The sequence below is a fragment of the Sus scrofa genome, chromosome 10, assembly GCF_000003025.6.
Source record: "Sus scrofa isolate TJ Tabasco breed Duroc chromosome 10, Sscrofa11.1, whole genome shotgun sequence".
NCBI lineage: Eukaryota > Metazoa > Chordata > Mammalia > Artiodactyla > Suidae > Sus > Sus scrofa.
The window spans coordinates 10949112-10966948 of NC_010452.4; the positions used below are offsets into that span (position 1 = coordinate 10949112).

General features: G+C 45.1%; 1 long non-coding RNA gene across 1 annotated transcript; it reads right to left on the reverse strand.

Moving 5' to 3' along the window:
• LOC110255635 lies at nt 12235-17151 on the reverse strand. Its single transcript, XR_002336205.1, has 3 exons — nt 16381-17151; nt 13676-13749; nt 12235-12317 (listed from the first exon to the last, which is right to left on the reverse strand). It is a non-coding gene; the product is annotated as an uncharacterized LOC110255635 (long non-coding RNA).

Below are 17837 nucleotides of genomic sequence, written 5' to 3' on the forward strand. Positions count from 1 at the left end.
AAGGGGACAATGCCAGGGTTCAGGGCACATTACATGATTCCGCTGTGGGAGTTCCAAACTGTCTTAATCCATTTCGGAGAAGTCTGATGTCAGGCTGGCGGCAGTGGAATAACTCCTCTGCTGTGGGCGAACCATGTTACATCAATTTTCATCGCATGTAATTACATTTGTGGAGAGACAGGGGAATGACTTGACCTGAGGCCCCATCGGTCATAACAGGCTGGGGAAGCGACCCTGGCTGGAGGTAAGGGGCCCTTTCATGGAAGAGACAAACGCACGCTCGACCAAACGAACCAGCTGCCGCATCGCGGGTGCATCCTCTGGGGTCTGTCATTCTCTGTCCCTTTACCTCCTCTCCATGCCCGTGCTTGGGTCCTGGCCCAGCTCCTGTTGCCTCAATTCTAGGCTCTTTCCATGTCTTCCAAGTAATTTCCAACCCTCCTGGAGCTCTCCTTTCCAACCCTAATTGTCTGTTAAAGGCAGATTAATTGTCGAGAAGTAAACTCTCATCAGGTTGTTACCTGGTCCCTCCGCTGCTGACCAGAGAAGCACTTATCCCCACGGCTGGCGCGTGGCTCTCAGCGTCTGGCTTTGGCCCATCTTTCTGGATGCATTCCCCACTTTCACATACCTGTCCTCCTATGTTCAGGCCACAAAGGGTCATGAGTTATTCCCCGAGCATGTCTCATGTTAAACTACAATTGTAACTTTTTTTTTTTTTTTTTTTGCTTTTCAGGGCTGCACCCGTGGAACATGGAAGTTCCCAGGCTAGGGGTCACATCGGAGCTGCAGCTGCTGGCCTACACCACAGCCACAGCAATGCCAGCTCCTAGCTGCATCTGCGACCTACACCACAGCTCATGGCTATGCCATATCCTTATCCCACTGAGCAAGGCCAGGGATTGAACCCGCGTCCTCATGGACACTAGTCAGATTCTTAACCCACTGAGCCACAACAGGAACTCCCTATAATTGTAACTTAAAAAAAATTCCAGGAGTTCCCGTCGTGGTGCAGTGGTTAACGAATCCGACTACGAACCATGAGGTTGCGGGTTCGGTCCCTGCCCTTGCTCAGTGGGTTAAAGATCCGGCGTTGCCGTGAGCTGTGGTGTAGGTCACAGACGAGGCTCGGATCCTGCGTTTCTGTGGCTCTGGTGTAGGCCAGCGGCTACAGCTCTGATTCAACCCCTAGCCTGGGAACCTCCATATGCCGCAGGAGTGGCTCAAAGAACTAGCAAAAAGACAAAAAAAAAAAAAAAAAAAAAATTCCAATGACTGTCCTCATACTCCTGCCCACCTACTCTTTCAGGTTCACTCATCTATCACCTTGCCTCTAAATCCTCTTTCTTTTTCTTCTTCTTCTTCTGTTTTTTTTTTGTTTGTTTGTTTGTTTGTTTTTTTAGGGCTGCACCCTCGGCATATGGAGGTTCCCAGGCTAGGGGTCAAATTGGAGCTGTAGCCGCCGGCCTACACCACAGCCACACCAATGTCAGATCCGAGCTGCATCTGCAACCTACATCACAGCTCACAGCAATGCTGGATCCTTAACCCACTGAGCGAGGCCAGGGATCAAACCTGCATCCTCATGGATGCTAGTTGGGTTCCTTAACTGCTGAGCCATGATGGGAGCTCCTGGAGCCTCTTTCTGATGAATACTCTGAAAACTAAGCTGCCTTCTCTGAATCCCTCGAGCGTTCAGATAGGACTCAGCCTTGTAAGGCCAGTGAATGTGGACGCAGGGCCAGTTTATACCTGATCCATCTTTTACCTCCCACAGTATTTTGCATTAGAGTAGAAACTGAATAAATAAACCATTTTTTGTACGTTGAACAAGTAAACACAAATGCCTCTGGAGCTCATAAGTAAAACTGGATGACAAGGAAATAAAACACAACGACGGAGGAACGTATAAATTACCCTTAGGACTCAAGTCCAACAGTGAGTCTGTTCAGAGAATAAAATAGCAGCAGGAAGTCATTAGCAGTTTGTGAATGGAACCAGGGGTTAAGGAGACAGAACCAGAGGGGAAGCTTTTGAGACCAAAGTGAGATCTGGACCGTATGAGAATGGAAAGAAATGAGTCTAGTCAGTGCCTTTTGGTGTCTTTTTGTCTTTTTAGGGCCACACTAGCAGCATATGGAAGTTCCCAGGCTAGGAGTCGAATCAGAGCTGTAGCTGCTGGCCTATGCCACAGCCACAGCGACACCAGATCCAAGCCACATCTGTGATCTACACCATGGCTTACGGTGACACCAAGTCCTTAAACCACTAGCCAATGCCAGGGATTGAATCCAAACTCTCATGGGTACCAGTCATATTCTTAACCTGCTGAGCCACAATGGGAACTCCCGGTTCTGCTGTAAAAGATCAAAATATTGTATTTCATTAATCCATGCCATTTTTTTTATGTAAGAGGCTATCATATTAGAACTACTCTTATTGCTAGAGAAGTTAGGAAATTCAGAGAAATGCAGCTTAGAGTAAAGTAACACTAAATGTATTTTAGTACTTCAAATTTCTGGAAAAAAAACATGTCTCATCAAGTCACCTTTGGCCTTGTCAAAATGCTAGTAGGGCATTTAACCCCTTCTGTCTTCCTGTTTCTCCCTTCCCCACCCACACCCTCGGGTCACAGTCTTTATCCTTGCATACTCTGCTTTCCTGATGCTTATGCTATTTTTTTTTTTTTTTTTTTGTCTTTTTGCTATTTCTTGGGCCGCTCCCACGGCATATGGAGGTTCCCAGGCTAGGGGTCGAATCGGAGCTGTAGCCGCTGGCCTACGCCAGAGCCACAGCAACTCGGGATCCGAGCCGCGTCTGCAACCTACACCACAGCTCACGGCAACGCCGGATCGTTAACCCACTGAGCAGGGGCAGGGATCGAACCCGCAACCTCATGGCTCCTAGTCGGATTCGTTAACCACTGCGCCACGACAAGAACTCCTATGCTCTTTTCTTAATTTAGGGTTTAATTGCTGTGTGCTCATAGAATAGGACGTTAATACATACATATGACTGTATCTGCATACATACATACACATGTATACACACATGCACACACATATACATTCATATGCATACATATATACACACATGCACACATGCACACATGCACATGCATACATATATACACACAAATATACATACAGACACACATGCACATACATACGTATATATACACATACACATGTATACACATACACACATAATACACACACGCACATGCACACATGTATACACACATATACACACACATGCACATACATATATGTATACACACATGTATACACACATGTATGTACATACACATATACATATAGACACACATATATACCTATATATACATATGTACACACATATGTATACACACATATACATACATATACACAATCAGGAACCCATCCCACCATCCACCACTGTTGGGCACCTACTGTTACAGGCGGGGGTCCTGGATTCGACTCTAAAGAGCTGTAGGACCCTAAGAATAAGAACTGTCTTCCCCTGTACACAGGGCATGTTTTTTGTTGTTGTTGTTGCCAAAGTCTGCTGTCTTGTCTGGCATAACTGGCGTTAAATAAGTGGCTGTTTACTGGTGAATGAGCAGGAATAAGGAAGGGAGGAAGGAACGTAATCCTTGGTATGCGCCTCCAGGAGCCAATACACTTGACTTTCAGCATTGACATTGGTCTGCCCACATTAAAGAACCTCTACCACTTCCACATGAGTCCAAATATGCAGTTAGGACTCACCAAGACCAAACTAATGGAACAAAAACAACAAAGCTCACCAACTCAGCATCTTGTTTATGAATTGGCCCAGTCATTGGTTGGACCAGATATTCAACAATGAGCTATTTTAAAATCATATGATCATCTCGAGAGATTATTTCTGGGTATTTACCCAAAGAAAATGAAAATATTGATTTGAATATATGTCCATCAATATTCACTGAATAATTATTTCCAGCAGCCAAGATATGGAAGCAACCTAAGTGTCCATCAGCAGGTGAATGGATAAAGAAGATGTGGTATATATGTGTACAAGAGGATATTACTCAGCCATGAAAAAGAAGTCTTGTCATTTGTGACAACATGGATGGATCTTGAGGGTATTATGCTAAGTGAAATATGTCAGACAGAGAAAGACACGTACCAAATGGTCTCAAATGTAAAAATCTAAAAAACCCCAAACAACATGATAACAGACTCATAGATACAAGAGCAAACAGGTGGTTGCCCAAGAGGACGAGGGCCCAAAATAAGTAAAGAGAATTATGTAGGACAACTGTCCAGTTATGTAATTAGTAAGCCATAGGGATGAAAAACACAGCCTGGGGAGTATGGTAATATTATAACTTTTATGGGTCTGGATGGTTACTAGACTTATTTATCATGGTAATCATTTCAAAATGTCCTTGCAAAAGTCAAATCACACCTGAAACTAACACAATATTATGCAATATTATACTATATTCCAGTTAATTTTTTTTTTCATTTTTCTTAGTGATGTTTAAAAGCTGGTTACCTATTTAAAATATTAACCTTCCTGGAGTTCCCGTTGTGGTTCAGTGGTTAACAAATCCGACTAGGAACCATGAGGTTAAGGGTTCAATCCCTGCCCTTGCTTGGTGGGTTGACAATCCAGCGTTGCCGTGAGCTGTGGTGTAGGTCGCAGACGCGGCTCGGATCCCATGTTGCTGTGGCTGTGGCGTAGACTGGCAGCTACAGCTCCAATTGGACCCCTAGCCTGGGAACCTCCATATGCCGTGGGGGCGGCCCAAGAAATGGCAGAAAGACAAAAAAATAAACAAATAAATAAAATAAAATAAAATATTAACCTTCCAAAGTAACTTTCTATCGGAGTTCCTTTTGTGGCTCAGGGGTAACGATCCCAACTAATATTCATGAGGACACAGGTTCCATCCCTGGCCTCGCTTAGTGGGTTAAGGAGCTGGCGTTGCTGTGAGCTGTGGTGCAGGTGGCAAACATGGCTTGGATGTGGTGTTGCTGTGGCTGTGGTGTAGGCTGACAGCCGTAGCTCCACTTCGACCCCTAGCCTGGGAACTTCCATATGCCCAAGGTTGGGCCATAAAAAGAAAAAAACAAACAAACAAACAAAAAAACAAACCAGTAGCATTTTATAGTAAACAGTCATATTCTTTGATGGCATTTCATATACAGCCTTTAAGCTGACTTGTGACTCTGGACTGTGAATCAAATTCATTGGCCCTCCTATGGTTAAGCAAAAAAAGGAAAAAAAAATTAAAGATATAAGAGAGAAAAAAGACAAGTACACTGGCTTACATAAAGCTCAGCTATATCTTTCAGAAATTGCCCTGCGCCCTGGGGGTGTGTCCCTCTGCTCTGCTGAGAAGGAGGCTGGTCACAGTCTTAACTCTGCTTCACAGGCGACTGGGGATTCTAACCATTTGCCTATTCTGTGATGTGTGCAGTTCTCGCCCCCAGAAAGTTAATAAATACAACGGCGATGATGGTAACGACAATCTATAGCTCCACAGCCCTTTCAAATGCATTCCTTCACTCGCAGTGCACGACGCATAAGAGCAAACACGCGGTTTGTCCTTGCAGCTCCCATCAACCACACACTTAGTCAACGCTCAGGGTGTGGCATGGCCTCCTGAGGGCCAGCCTTCCAGCCAGGCGGACCTGAATTCACAGATTCCTCTGGTGACTGACGAGTCCTGCAATTTAGGGACACAGCTCAGGCCGCCTGACCCTCGGGTTCCTGGGTTATAGCATCACATGCTGGGCAGCACGTTGCTGTGAACATATAACATGGTAAAAAGCAAAGCTTCTAGCACAAGGAGCACATATTTTAAGCATTCAGTAACATAGAGCTCTGATTTCCCTCTTTCCCAATCCAAATATCTGGGGAAAAAATAGACATATTCCTTTTCCCCTAGTTCATCTAGAGATTCACTCCTGTAGAAGAATGCTAACAACACTCTAGAGTCCTGTCCCCATCTTACCAGGCCAGATGGCGAGCAGAAGACATGGAGGTGACCTGAGGAGGGGGTGGGGGATGGGTCCTCATGGTGGAAAGTGAATTGGAACTCGGAATGAAGTGTGTTCAGGCAATGAGGCTGCGGGCTGTCAAAACCGATTCAGCAGTGTATGAACACAGACGCATGAGCGCTCCCAGAATGGGGAGCTCCCCGTTTTATCCGCAGACACCTGTAATGAAGGGTTGGGGTGACACAGGTTCCAACAGAGGCTCCTTTAGCAGCTGCCGGGCTGTAAACAGCCATCGGGTGCTGGGGGCTCTCAGGGCCTCGTCCTGGGAGGAAGGTGTGACTCAGAAGTGACTCAGGTGATTTGTAATCACAGCCACAAACAGCTCTGATTTTCCTCCCCTCGCATCCTCCATCCTCCAGTTCTGCTGACACTTTTCTTTTCTGTGTTCTCTGCCCTTCTTTCAAGGTATTCGAAGGCTGACTCCACAGAGGAAAAAGCAAAGAGTGAATAATTGAGGTAACACCTTCTCTGCCGTAACCAGCCCTCTGATGCCCAATGAGGGGAAGAATGACGGTTGGGGTCTGACCAGCCTGGGGGCCATCTGTAGTTGTTGTGAGTGATTCTCGAACATTGCTGGATGATGGACATTTAGGTTTATTTCCAGCTGGAGACAAGCCCAATTGTGATGTAGCTAAAAAGATCAAGGGGGAAAAAAAAAAAAAAAAAAAAAAAAAAAAGCTGGCTTTATTGGTCTTCAGTGATAAAGGCCAAATGTTCACACCAGTGTTTTTTAATGACCTGTTGATATATTCAGAAGATATAATAATGATTTCATTTAGCACTTTAAATTCAAGAAAACAGGTCTGGCATATTAGTAAGTTTTATTGAGATATAGACATATGAGGTGGCATTAAGCACTCAATTTCCTACTTCGGGCTCTAGAAAAATTGTCATAATTCAATCAACTTTCAGTAAGAGTTTTTCTCTCATTAGATAGTACACAATGATTAAAAGAGTTTTTCTCCCATTAGGTAGTACACAATGATTAAATGAATTAATACCCTTCAGTGACTATGGGTTTGGGTTTTTCTAAGGAAAATAACATAGTTAAGAGCTGATTAAATAAATCAATCTGCCATGCCACAACCTTAAAAAAAAAAAAAAAGACTATATCAACTGACGACATTGGCAAAGGACAACAAAATATTATAAAATGTTGGCAAATGTCTGTAAAATGTTGCTCAAGGCAGTTCTAATTGTTATTCGCTATCTTTATATTCAAATGTTTGCTTCATCTTAGAAATTATACTGTAAACATTCCATGTACATCGTTCTTAGATCCTCTCCAGCTCACCAGGATTCCATTTATCTTGAGAAACGAAAACAAACTTTCTCTTCTTTGCATCTCACTCGCTTTCCTCTTCTTTTCCTCTTTCCTGTCCCTTTGGGGTAAAGGGCACAAATATGATTTGTTTGTAACATTAAAATAGAGTCACTTTCACATTACTAGACATCTTTGAAACCAAAACAAAAAAAAAAGGAAAGGGCGATTCATTAATTTCATCCAATTCCACCTACTGCCTTTGCTTTAAATATGTGGGCCTGTCTATTTTGTCATAACAGGTCAGAAGTGAAATTCTCCAGATGCAATTGGATCAGTTAGGGTGCGAGAGGGGGCAGGAGGTTTGCGATGCAGGTGAGGTCATGAATGGAGAGCAGGGGCCTGTCTCCTTGCTCCATAAGGCACTCCCTCCAGACGGATTTGCATGCTCCAGGTAAGAGATCAAGTCTTTTGGGTTTTGTTTTCTTCCCACCACACACAAATCATTTATCTGCTGACTAGTGACAAAGCTGAAATGCATAGTTAGGAGTTCCTGGCATGGTGCAGTGGAAACGAATCTGACTAGGAACCATGAGGGTGTGGGTTCAATCCTTGGCCTCCCTCAGTGGGTTAAGGGTCCGGCGTTGCTGTGAGCTGTGGAGTAGGTCACAGATGCGGCTCAGATCTGGTGTTGCTGTGGCTGCGGTGTAGGCCAGCAGTTGCAGCTCTGATTCGACCCCTGGCCTGAGAACTTCCAAATGCTGTGGATGCAGCCCTAAAAAAAAAGAAAAAAAAAAAAAAGATATACATAGTTAATCCAAAGTCATGTTGCTTCATGTGTCTGAGTTCTTGGGGAGGTTTTTCCATCTCAAGTAATCTGAGTAATTTTTAATTTGTTGTTTTTGTATTTTTTATTTGATAATGTACTCACCTCTATCTGCCTTGTTCTTTTTTTTTTTTTTTTTTTTCCTGAAATTTCTCTCTCTTTTTGTCTTTTTGTTGTTGTTGTCTTTTTAGAGCTGTACCTATGGCATATGGACCCAGGCTAGGGGTCGAATCAAGCCGTAGCTGCTGGCCTACACCACAGCCACAGCCACACCAGATTTGAGCCACATCTTCGACCTATATCACAGCTCACGGCAACGCTTGGATCCCAGACCCACTGAGCGAGGCCAGGGGTCGAACCCGCGTCCTCGTGGATACTAGTCGGGTTTGTTACACCTGAGCCACAACGGGACCTCCTGGTACCTGTTTGAGGGCTGCCTCCTTTTTTGACACATGGTGAGTCCTGGTTCTCTGTTCCTATTTAAGAACAGAACACTAAAAACAAGAACAGAACTATAAACGAAGTTCAAAGGGAAAAAAAAAATCACAAAATAGAGGCAATATTTGTATGTGTGCCTGAATAATGGTCAATGTTTCTGTATTTGAAGAAACCAACAGAAGATCACTGTTTTGATAAAAATGGAAAAACGTCATGGACAATCAATATGCTAATATAGTTAGCTAACATTTTAAAATGCTTAAGTAGTAATCAAATATACATTAAAACAAGGTGCCATTTAACACCAAATTGTCTTTTTCTTTTTTAGTTGTAGTTCCAAATGTTGACAAGGATGGGGAAAAAATAGCCTCATACATTTCTGGTAGGACTATACATTGGTGGTTTTTTTCAAGTAACAATTAAGCTTTATGTATTAAAATTTTGAAAGAAGCTGTACCCTTTAAGCTAGAAATTCTGCTTCTAATGTCTTAAGGAAAGACTTGGTCGAGTTTGTAAAGGTCTGTGTTCATTGTGCTGTCGTTTATTATATTGAAAATGGGACACAATACAAGTATCGAATGTTACAGGATTATGGGATAAATTCAGGGTGCACTCATCTGAGGAATACGATTCAACTCTAAGAAATAAAGTTATTGAAATTTGTTTATTGCCAGGGAAAGATGCTAATGATACATTGGCAGGTCAAATAGGTTATAGACAACAAGACTGGACTGGAGAACAGATGTGTGGTGTCCCAGGGGGAGGGGGACAGAGTGGGATGGACTGGGAGTCTGGGGTTGACAGATGCCAACTATTACCTTTGGAGTGGATAAGCCATGAGATCCTGCTGTACAGCACAGGGAACTATATCTAGTCACTTGTGATGGAGCATGATGGAGGATAATGTGGGAAAAAGAATGTATATATGTGTGTGTGTGTGTGTGTGTGTGTGTGTGTGTGTATGACTGGGTCACTTTGCTGTACAGTAGAAAATGGACAGAACTCTGTAAACCAACTATAATAGAAAAAATAAAAATCATTTTAAAAAGATGGTATGAAAATGGGGCTCCATTGAAAAAGATACTGCTTATGATATAAACATAGACCGAAAAAGTCTAGGTGACGTACATAAACCATGATTATTTATAGATGATGGCAATATAGGTTTTATTTTCTTATTTATGTTTTATATCTATTTCCAGATTATCTGCAATACATATAATATCCCATGCATAATAAAAATATTTCTCTAAAAAATAGAAGATTTAGAAACTCTGGAACATTTGCATGCAGCAGTGCTGGTTAAGCCCTACTTCTCATCAGCAGGCTTTATCATACAGTGAGTGATAAGTGGGGACTGAGTCATTTCGGTGTACCTAGTTACTGCCTCCAACTTCTAAGTTATTCTGAGGTCCTGCAAATCAGATTCAGTTATTTCTTGTGCCTCCCTCCGCAGCAGTCCTTCTAGGTCCTAATAAATTCATCTACCTGTTTTCAGATTTCAAAATCTTGTTGATATTTCATATTTGGTGAGATCATATTTTTTCTGTTCTTTCTCCTTGTTGATTTGTATCTACTTTTTTCCCCCTATTCTCATTTTCATAAAATTTCAGAAGAATCAGAGATAAACATTTGCATTATATCGAATTAGCAGGAAGTCCCATGGATATTTATACATTTGTTCCTATTCATAAATAACCTTGTTTCCAGAAGATTCAAATCAGAGGCTGCCAAGGCCTGGCCAGGTGAGTCAGTACGAACCTGCCAAAGAGGTGACACACAGTGTCTCTTGGGTTCACCTGGCTTCACTGGGAGCTGGGACATCAAGATTCTTTTCCTTTCCTGATTATTCTGGCCACAGCCAGGGATATGCAAAAACCAAGTGACAAACACAACATGTCAGCTTCTCGATAACAAAATGTTGTGCTTGAATAGGAAGGAAACTGCAGCTGTTCCGTGCAGACGGCAGACAGCTGCCTGCCTCTTAATGGGATACGATGAACCATCTACAGTGAATCCACACACAGGGAAACCGGGGAGTAAGGGCCCACTTCCCATGAAAAAACATCACTGAACAGTTAACATTTATTTAGGGGTTTTTTTCAACATCAAAATTCACCCAAAGCACTGGCCCAGGAAGACAATTTCCGAAAATCATTCCACGAATAATGTGTCCCCAAATACACATGGGCCTGCCCCCAATTTATGACGGTCAGGAGTCGTGTTTGTACCAACTGTGTTAAAGTCTTCATTACCTCATAGAGGAGGCAACGAGGAAGGATGTCCACCCGTGTGAGTGTGTGTTTGCACACTTGTGCACACAGGATTTTTACAACTCCTATTTTGCCTATGTTCACTTAGCCTCCAGATCTACAAAATTAGAAACCTCTTAAGCGCTGAAATCATGAAATAGTTTTTTTCTTTCTCTCTTTCTTTCTTCCTTTTTCTTCTTTTCAGGCTTCACTTGCAGCAGATGGAGTTTCCCAGGCTAGGGGTCGAATCAGAGCTGCAACTACCAGCCTACGCCACAGCCACAGCAATGCAGGATTCAAGCCACATCTGTGACCTACGCCACAGCTCATGGCAACACTGAATCCTTAACCCCCTGAGCGAGGCCAGGGATTGAACCTACATCCTCACAGATATTAGTAGGGTTTGTTTCTGCTGTGCCACAACAGGAATTCCCAGTGATGTATTTTTCAAAATCCTTCTGTTTCTCATGGCACCCAACCTTCTGGTAAACACAGGGTAGAGACTCAATAAATACTTGCTGGTTTACTGATGAACTTGGTTGTTGAAAGGGATGTGTGGGCCTCCGCAGCACTACGAGTAATTCTGGCATAAACACATGGACAGAGGAAAATGCTAGTTAAGAATTGTCAGTCCAGGAGTTCCCACTGTGGTTCCCATTCTGCCCCAGCATTGTGCCTAGGAGGATGTGGGTTCAATCCCCGGCCTCACTCAGTGGGTTCATGATCTGGCTTTGCCACAAACTGCAGCATAATTTGCAAACGTGGCTTGAATCCGGCATTGCTGTGGCTGTGGGGCAGGCCTCAGCTGCAGCTTATTCAACCCCCAGCCCATGGACTTCCATGTGCTGCCAGTGTAGCTCTAAACAAAAAAACAAACAAACGAAAAAGAATCGTCCCTTCAGTAAGTCAGTCAAAAGAGGACAAAGTTGTGTGATTCTACTTTATGAGGTACCTAGAGTAGTTACATTCATAGAAACACCAAACAGATGTGGAAGAAGGGGGGTGGGCATTTGTACCTAAGGGGACAGAGATTCAGTTGTGGGAAGACGAAAAAATTCTAGAGATGGATGGTGGTCACCAATGGCTACAGAACCACGTGAATTTTACTCCATGCCGCAGAACTTAAAAATGGTAAAAATGGTAAATATCCTGCTGTGCATATTTTAGCACAAGAAAATAAAAGAATTGTCAATCGCGTCATTAATGGCTTGGGGGGGGCTCCTATTTCCAGGGATGTCTGGAATTCCAGAAAGATCTCCTTGTTTACCAGGGCGATTTCAGTTTCATGAATGTCTTGTTGAGTGGATCAGACGCACTGGGATCTGATCAAAGGAAATCCCACATCTGAATAAAACACCATGAGAACTCACTTCTTGTACATTTCATAGAGATTCGGTCGATGACAATCATTTAACGTCTGTCGGGAAAGAGACGTTTTCCATCGGACCTGCACTTTGGAGACCTAGTTCACGGCTTGCGTTTTCTAACGAGCTCCATCTGGGTCACTGTAAGACATGTTAAAGTTTAATGGTTGATTTTCAAGAGTAAATGCTAATTTAAGAAACTTGAGAGTGGGGCTCTGCTGACAGCTCCCTTGCATAGCTTGTATAATGACTGATTACTGATTTGGCAAACTACAAGGTTTACAAAACTGCAAAGTCACTGATAATGCATGCATAAAACAGGAACTTGGGAAACATCCTTAGCAAACAGACCTGGAGCCACACCGCTGAGTCCTGGGTGACAAGGGAAGGGGAGTTGCGATGTCTAAAGTTTCCCACGGAATCACTCTATTGGTGAAGTCAAAACACAAGAGTGGGAACTAGTGCGCGGGCAGGGAGAAGCAAAGTCCAGCCCGAAGGGACACTTAAACAGAGAATGACTCAACCCTAACTCTAACCCTAATCCTAACGCTAAAGTACAGAGGTGGCCATCAGCAAGGACCGGGTGACCACAGAGCGTCACCTGCTGATGAAAAGGAGAACATTCCCTTCGCTCATCAGATGTTTTATGTCAACATTGGGGTGGGAAGCCCTGCCTCCCTGAAAATGCTCAAAAGTCGTTAATCCAACATTTCCCTTTTCCTCCAGCGATGACACGGGAACCAGGCTGAGAGAGAACACGATAAGAAGACAGAAAAAGGAACTCGAATTTCCCTTTTCAGGATGACCTTTGTCACCCAGGCTTTGGGGCTCATCTCATCTTTGGGGCTTGATTAACCAGAGGGCACTTCCTGGTTCCAGGCTAAGTGCCACTGGACTTGTGCCAGGTAGTGATGCCTCTGTGCTTCTGGCCTGGCTGACCTCCCTCGACACGGCCTCCTTGTGCCACGAGCTGGCTGATTTTTTTTTTGCCCTCAGAATGTCCTCTAAGCCTGCCTTGGTGCTGCCTTAGCTTCTGAGAGCCCAGGCAGAAGGCTCGCCCAAGCCATCGCTCCCTTCCAGGGAGCAGAGCTCCAAGAAAAGAACATACATTTGCAAATCATAAAGGAACTGGGGAGTTATTTCCAAAATGTTTGCTCGAGGACTGCAAGTTCAGCTATCTCATAGCTAAAGGTTAAAAGACTCAAAGACCTCATCCTTCATAACCGTTCTGTTTGAAGCCGTTTTGGAGCTGGAGAAAGAAAGAAAAAAAAAAGAAGAATATCTAATTTTGTGACTCCCATTTTCAAATTCAAATCTCAAATGTTCCCTGAGGCTGTGGATTGCGAAGGCTGTGCAGTGATGAAAACTTAATGAAAGACCCAGAAAGACCATAGATCACGCTGGCCCATCAACTGTCATAGGTAAGGGGACAATCATGACATTATTCTAATGTTTAGGGATGTTCTTGGCTGTGTTTCATGCTCTGCAGTGACAGCTACCCTGGCTTCAGCCTTCATCACTGTCTGCACGAGCTCGTCCGTGGTTTCTGCCGTGTAGTTTCTTCCTTCTGCCTCTGTTTAAAAAAAAAAAAAAATGTTTAACCACAAAATCTATGCATGGTGATATCTTTATGTCATCCCTTTATGTCATGATTTAGTCACTTCCCATCCCAGGCTCTATTATTTTTCAGTCCATTAACTCTGCCCCCAGTTATCTTTTCATAACAGCTGCATAGATCATATAAATGCTATTCCCTGGTTTCCCCATTCCTGCAGGATAGGTTAAAGCCCTTTGGACAAAATACAGAGACTTCACAACAGGAACTTTGACTCATTTTACAGCCTCATGTCCTGTCCGTGCGGCCCCGCCCTCCTCTGTCCCAAGCCCCCAGCTCCACGGCGGTTTATGCCACCGCATCCCACACATGTGAGAATCATTTACTTCTCAGTGCTTTTCCTGGAACTTCCTTTCTTTCTTTCTCTGCCTGGACCATGAGGACTTGGCCTCCAGCGTTCCCAACTGTCCTCATCTGTGAAGTCTTTCCCAGCCTCAGGTCAGGTCATTGCTCTGCTCTCCAGCGACAGGGTGTCATTTTGGAGCTGTCTGTTTACACACCTGGGAGCTGTTCCTATTCCCATGACTTTACTCAGACACGCAAGAAGCCCGCCTCTTGGACTCTCTCTTTTGTTACAGGGCCTGGTCCCACACTTTGCTCAATGCCGAATGACCGAAACGATATGTGAAGAACAAGAAGATGACAGTACCCAGAAGAGTGGCTAAGGGGTGCCCCGCCTTCCACAGCGCTAAGTTTGACACAAGTTGCTCTACCCAGATTCGGGGGTACCACCCTCTGTCCTTCGCCAAGAGCTCCAAGATGAGAGGTTAGTCCTTCTTTCCTGGTTGATTTCCTGCTTGAAGTTCATGTCCTCATCGTCTCGTAGAAGGAAAGTTGACTTGTAAATGGAACGAAGTATTTATGTGTTACATCTAGGGTGAGCTCAGCTCCTCTTTCAATTGCGGGTAACGGTACCCCTAAAGGAGACTTGTTAAATCTCTCCCCAAATGCCCACACACCATATCCAGAGTTTCCAGGAATGGCAAGTGTTACGCCTCCAAACGACACACTCTGACAAAGAATAAGCTTATCCAGGAGTTCCCACTGTGGCTCATAGGGTTAAGAACCTGACATAGTGTCTGCGAGGGTGCAAGTTCAATCCCTTCCCTTGCTCAGTGGGTTAAAGATCTGGCATTGCTACAAGATGTGGCATAGGTCACAGGTGAGGCTCAGACCTGGCATTGCTGTGGCTGTGGTGTAGCCTGGCAGCTGCAGCTCTGATTCATCCCCTAGCCTGGGAACCTCCATAGACCATGGGTGCCGTACTTTAAAAAAAGAAAGAAAGAAAGAAAAAAGAATAAGCTTATCCAGCCTCTTCTGCCAGCTGCTGGGAGTGTTAGTTATCACACCTCTCCAAAACACAATTTGAAAAATGCATCCAAAGTCTTCAAAACCTTCCACCACTTTGGGTCAGCAATCTTACTTCTCACTTTAGTGATGGAGGAAAAATGCACATAGATAGACAGACAGATAGATAGATAGAGATATATAGATATTGATGTATAGATATAGATAGATAGATGTAGATATACATCCCCGGACCATTTATATTAGAAAAAAAATTAAAGCAAGGAGTTAATTATGGAGCACACACTAGTCAGTATTAATTATATCTTAGAAGACTTTAACAACATTCCCCAAATGGCCATATTAATTTGTTAATGAAACACAAACAAACATCTACCGACGTTTCCATACGCACAGCTGCTAACAGAAAGGAATCGGAGTCTTTTTCTTTTGGCCGCAGAAACAGCCTCATCCCAAAGCAGGAAGATAAGCAGGTGCTTAGCTGGCTGTTAAACCCTGAGTCTCACACGGACGCTCCCAGCATCTCCAGTCAACCCTTCCTCCCTGTCTGTTCTCACGCAAGAATTTTCCAGGGTGCACGGGCCCCTGCTGTCCCACACCCGAGACTCGGGAGGGGTGGAACACACCTGCTCCCAGCCGGGTTCCCAGGCCGTGTCTCGCCTCCAGGAGCAGGACAGCTGCTGCTGCGCGCTGGCTGTCCGGCCTGGGACCGTCTGCTCTGGGCTGGCTTTGCCTCCCAGGGGCAGAGATCCCTCGGCTTCTCCATCACGCGCACAGCGCACCCAAGAACCTAACACCTACCTCTGCATCTTGGATCCCAAATGCTTCTCCAGGAGAAAAATTAAAAGCAGAGAGCGTGAAAGAAGGAAAGGAAAAAGAGCCACTCTGCTCTGAGAATTGCACCCGGGCCCCAGCCACCCTCCCGCAGGGACTCCTTCCACGTGTTGGGGCTACGAGCCCTCGGGGCGCGGATGGGGGATCAAGGGGGATCCACGGGATCCTGCAGATCCTTTAGCCTCCTTCCTGCCCACGTTCCTCCCCAAGGAGAATCATGGGCGGTTAATGCAGAGGGTCATCAAAGGGACTGGACCCCATGGAGCGCAGATGCCTTGACCCAGTCTGTCCTCTGAATGAAGAAGTGGGGGTTTTGTTTCAAATCATTGAAAGAGGCCAGCGTCACAAAACCATCCTTTGCTCCTTACTCTTGTTTTCCAAAGCGGACACAGCTTGCACGTCTCAGGGGGCCCAGGGCCAGGACACGGGGCTCTGCTCTTTCCTCACCAGCATTTGGGGACCTGTTTCCGGTTCCATGTCACTTGCTGTTACAATCCTGTCCCCGCCTATGGCGCCTCTTCTTGGGCACGTCTTCCCTGGAGAAACGCGGCTTTCCGTGGCTTCTCAGTGAGCCTCTTCGTCTGGTTCCCTGTCGCTCCACACACATTTTCTCCAGCCCGACAGGTGCTGCGGCACTAGTTTTATCTGAAACACTTCTGCCCCCATTCTGGTGGCCTGGGCTGCCAGATAGGCAGCGTATTTGTGTCTGCAGGCAGCTGAAAGTTAAACCAAGGAGACAGCTGCTTACCTGGCAGTGGCTCCTGGGGTTCCAGTGCACGTCTCTGGCCTCATCTTGTGCATGTGAGTGATGGTTGCAATAAAATCAGAAAGTCACACTTTCCTGTCTTTCTGAGGCTTTCAGGGAGATGGAGCTGTCCAGTGGAGATGCATCGGAAAAGGTGCCCCCCCCCCGCCAATTTCAGCTTCAGGGTGGAAGCAGATACAAAGGACAGAGAAAACCAGCTCAAAGAATATTCTAGAAGGGGGTGAGGGGGGTGATTGGAGGGGAAACATGTCCAGAGGAAAAGACTTTTAGGAAGTGGACAGATCCTGGCAAAATCTCCTGTGTGCACCAGGAGCAGTGTGGCTGAGACGGTGAGGGATCGAGGAGGCTGAGACTCAGTGTGAGGGAGCTCCCGAGGTGGCTTGATGGGTTAAGCATCTGGCTAGTATCCACGACCGTGCGAGTTGGATCCCTGGCTTCACTCAATGGTTAAGTGCCTCTGCATAAGTCACAGATGCAGCTCGGATCTGGCGTCACTGTGGCTGTGGTGTAGGCCGGCAGCTGCAGCTCTGATTCGAACCCTAGCCTGGGAACTTCTATATGCCGAGGGTGCAGCCCTAAAAGGAAACGAAAAAGAAGACCACCCCCCACCAAAGAAAACAAAACAAACACACGAAAAACAAATCAGAAAGGATTCAGCGTGAGCCTCGTCTTTCTAGGTTGACCCTAACAGATTGACCGCTAAGTCTGAAGTCGTCGGAGCGCAGCGGGACTTTTAGGTTGATGACACTGTCCAGATGGAGCGTCCACAGTTCCGTGGTGCTGTCACTTCCTATCCAACTAGAGAGGTAAAAGAATTAATCACACTGGGAGGAAGCAACCTCTCAAAAAATACAAGGAAGCCTTTTTCCCGTCTGCCATAGGCAAAAGCAGTGCTATCTGTTTTTCAAGTCTGTGCGTCACAAGATACATTTTGGGGAATTACAACTTTATTTTTTGCCTTGTTTTTTCTTTTAGGGCTGCACTTGCAGCATATGGAGTTTCCCAGGCTAGGGGTCAGATCAGAGCTACAGCTGCCGGCCTACACTACAGCCACAGCAACATAGAACAGAAACAGACGCACAGACATGGAGAACAGACTTGTGGTTGCCAAGGGGGAGGGAGATGGAGTGGCATGGAC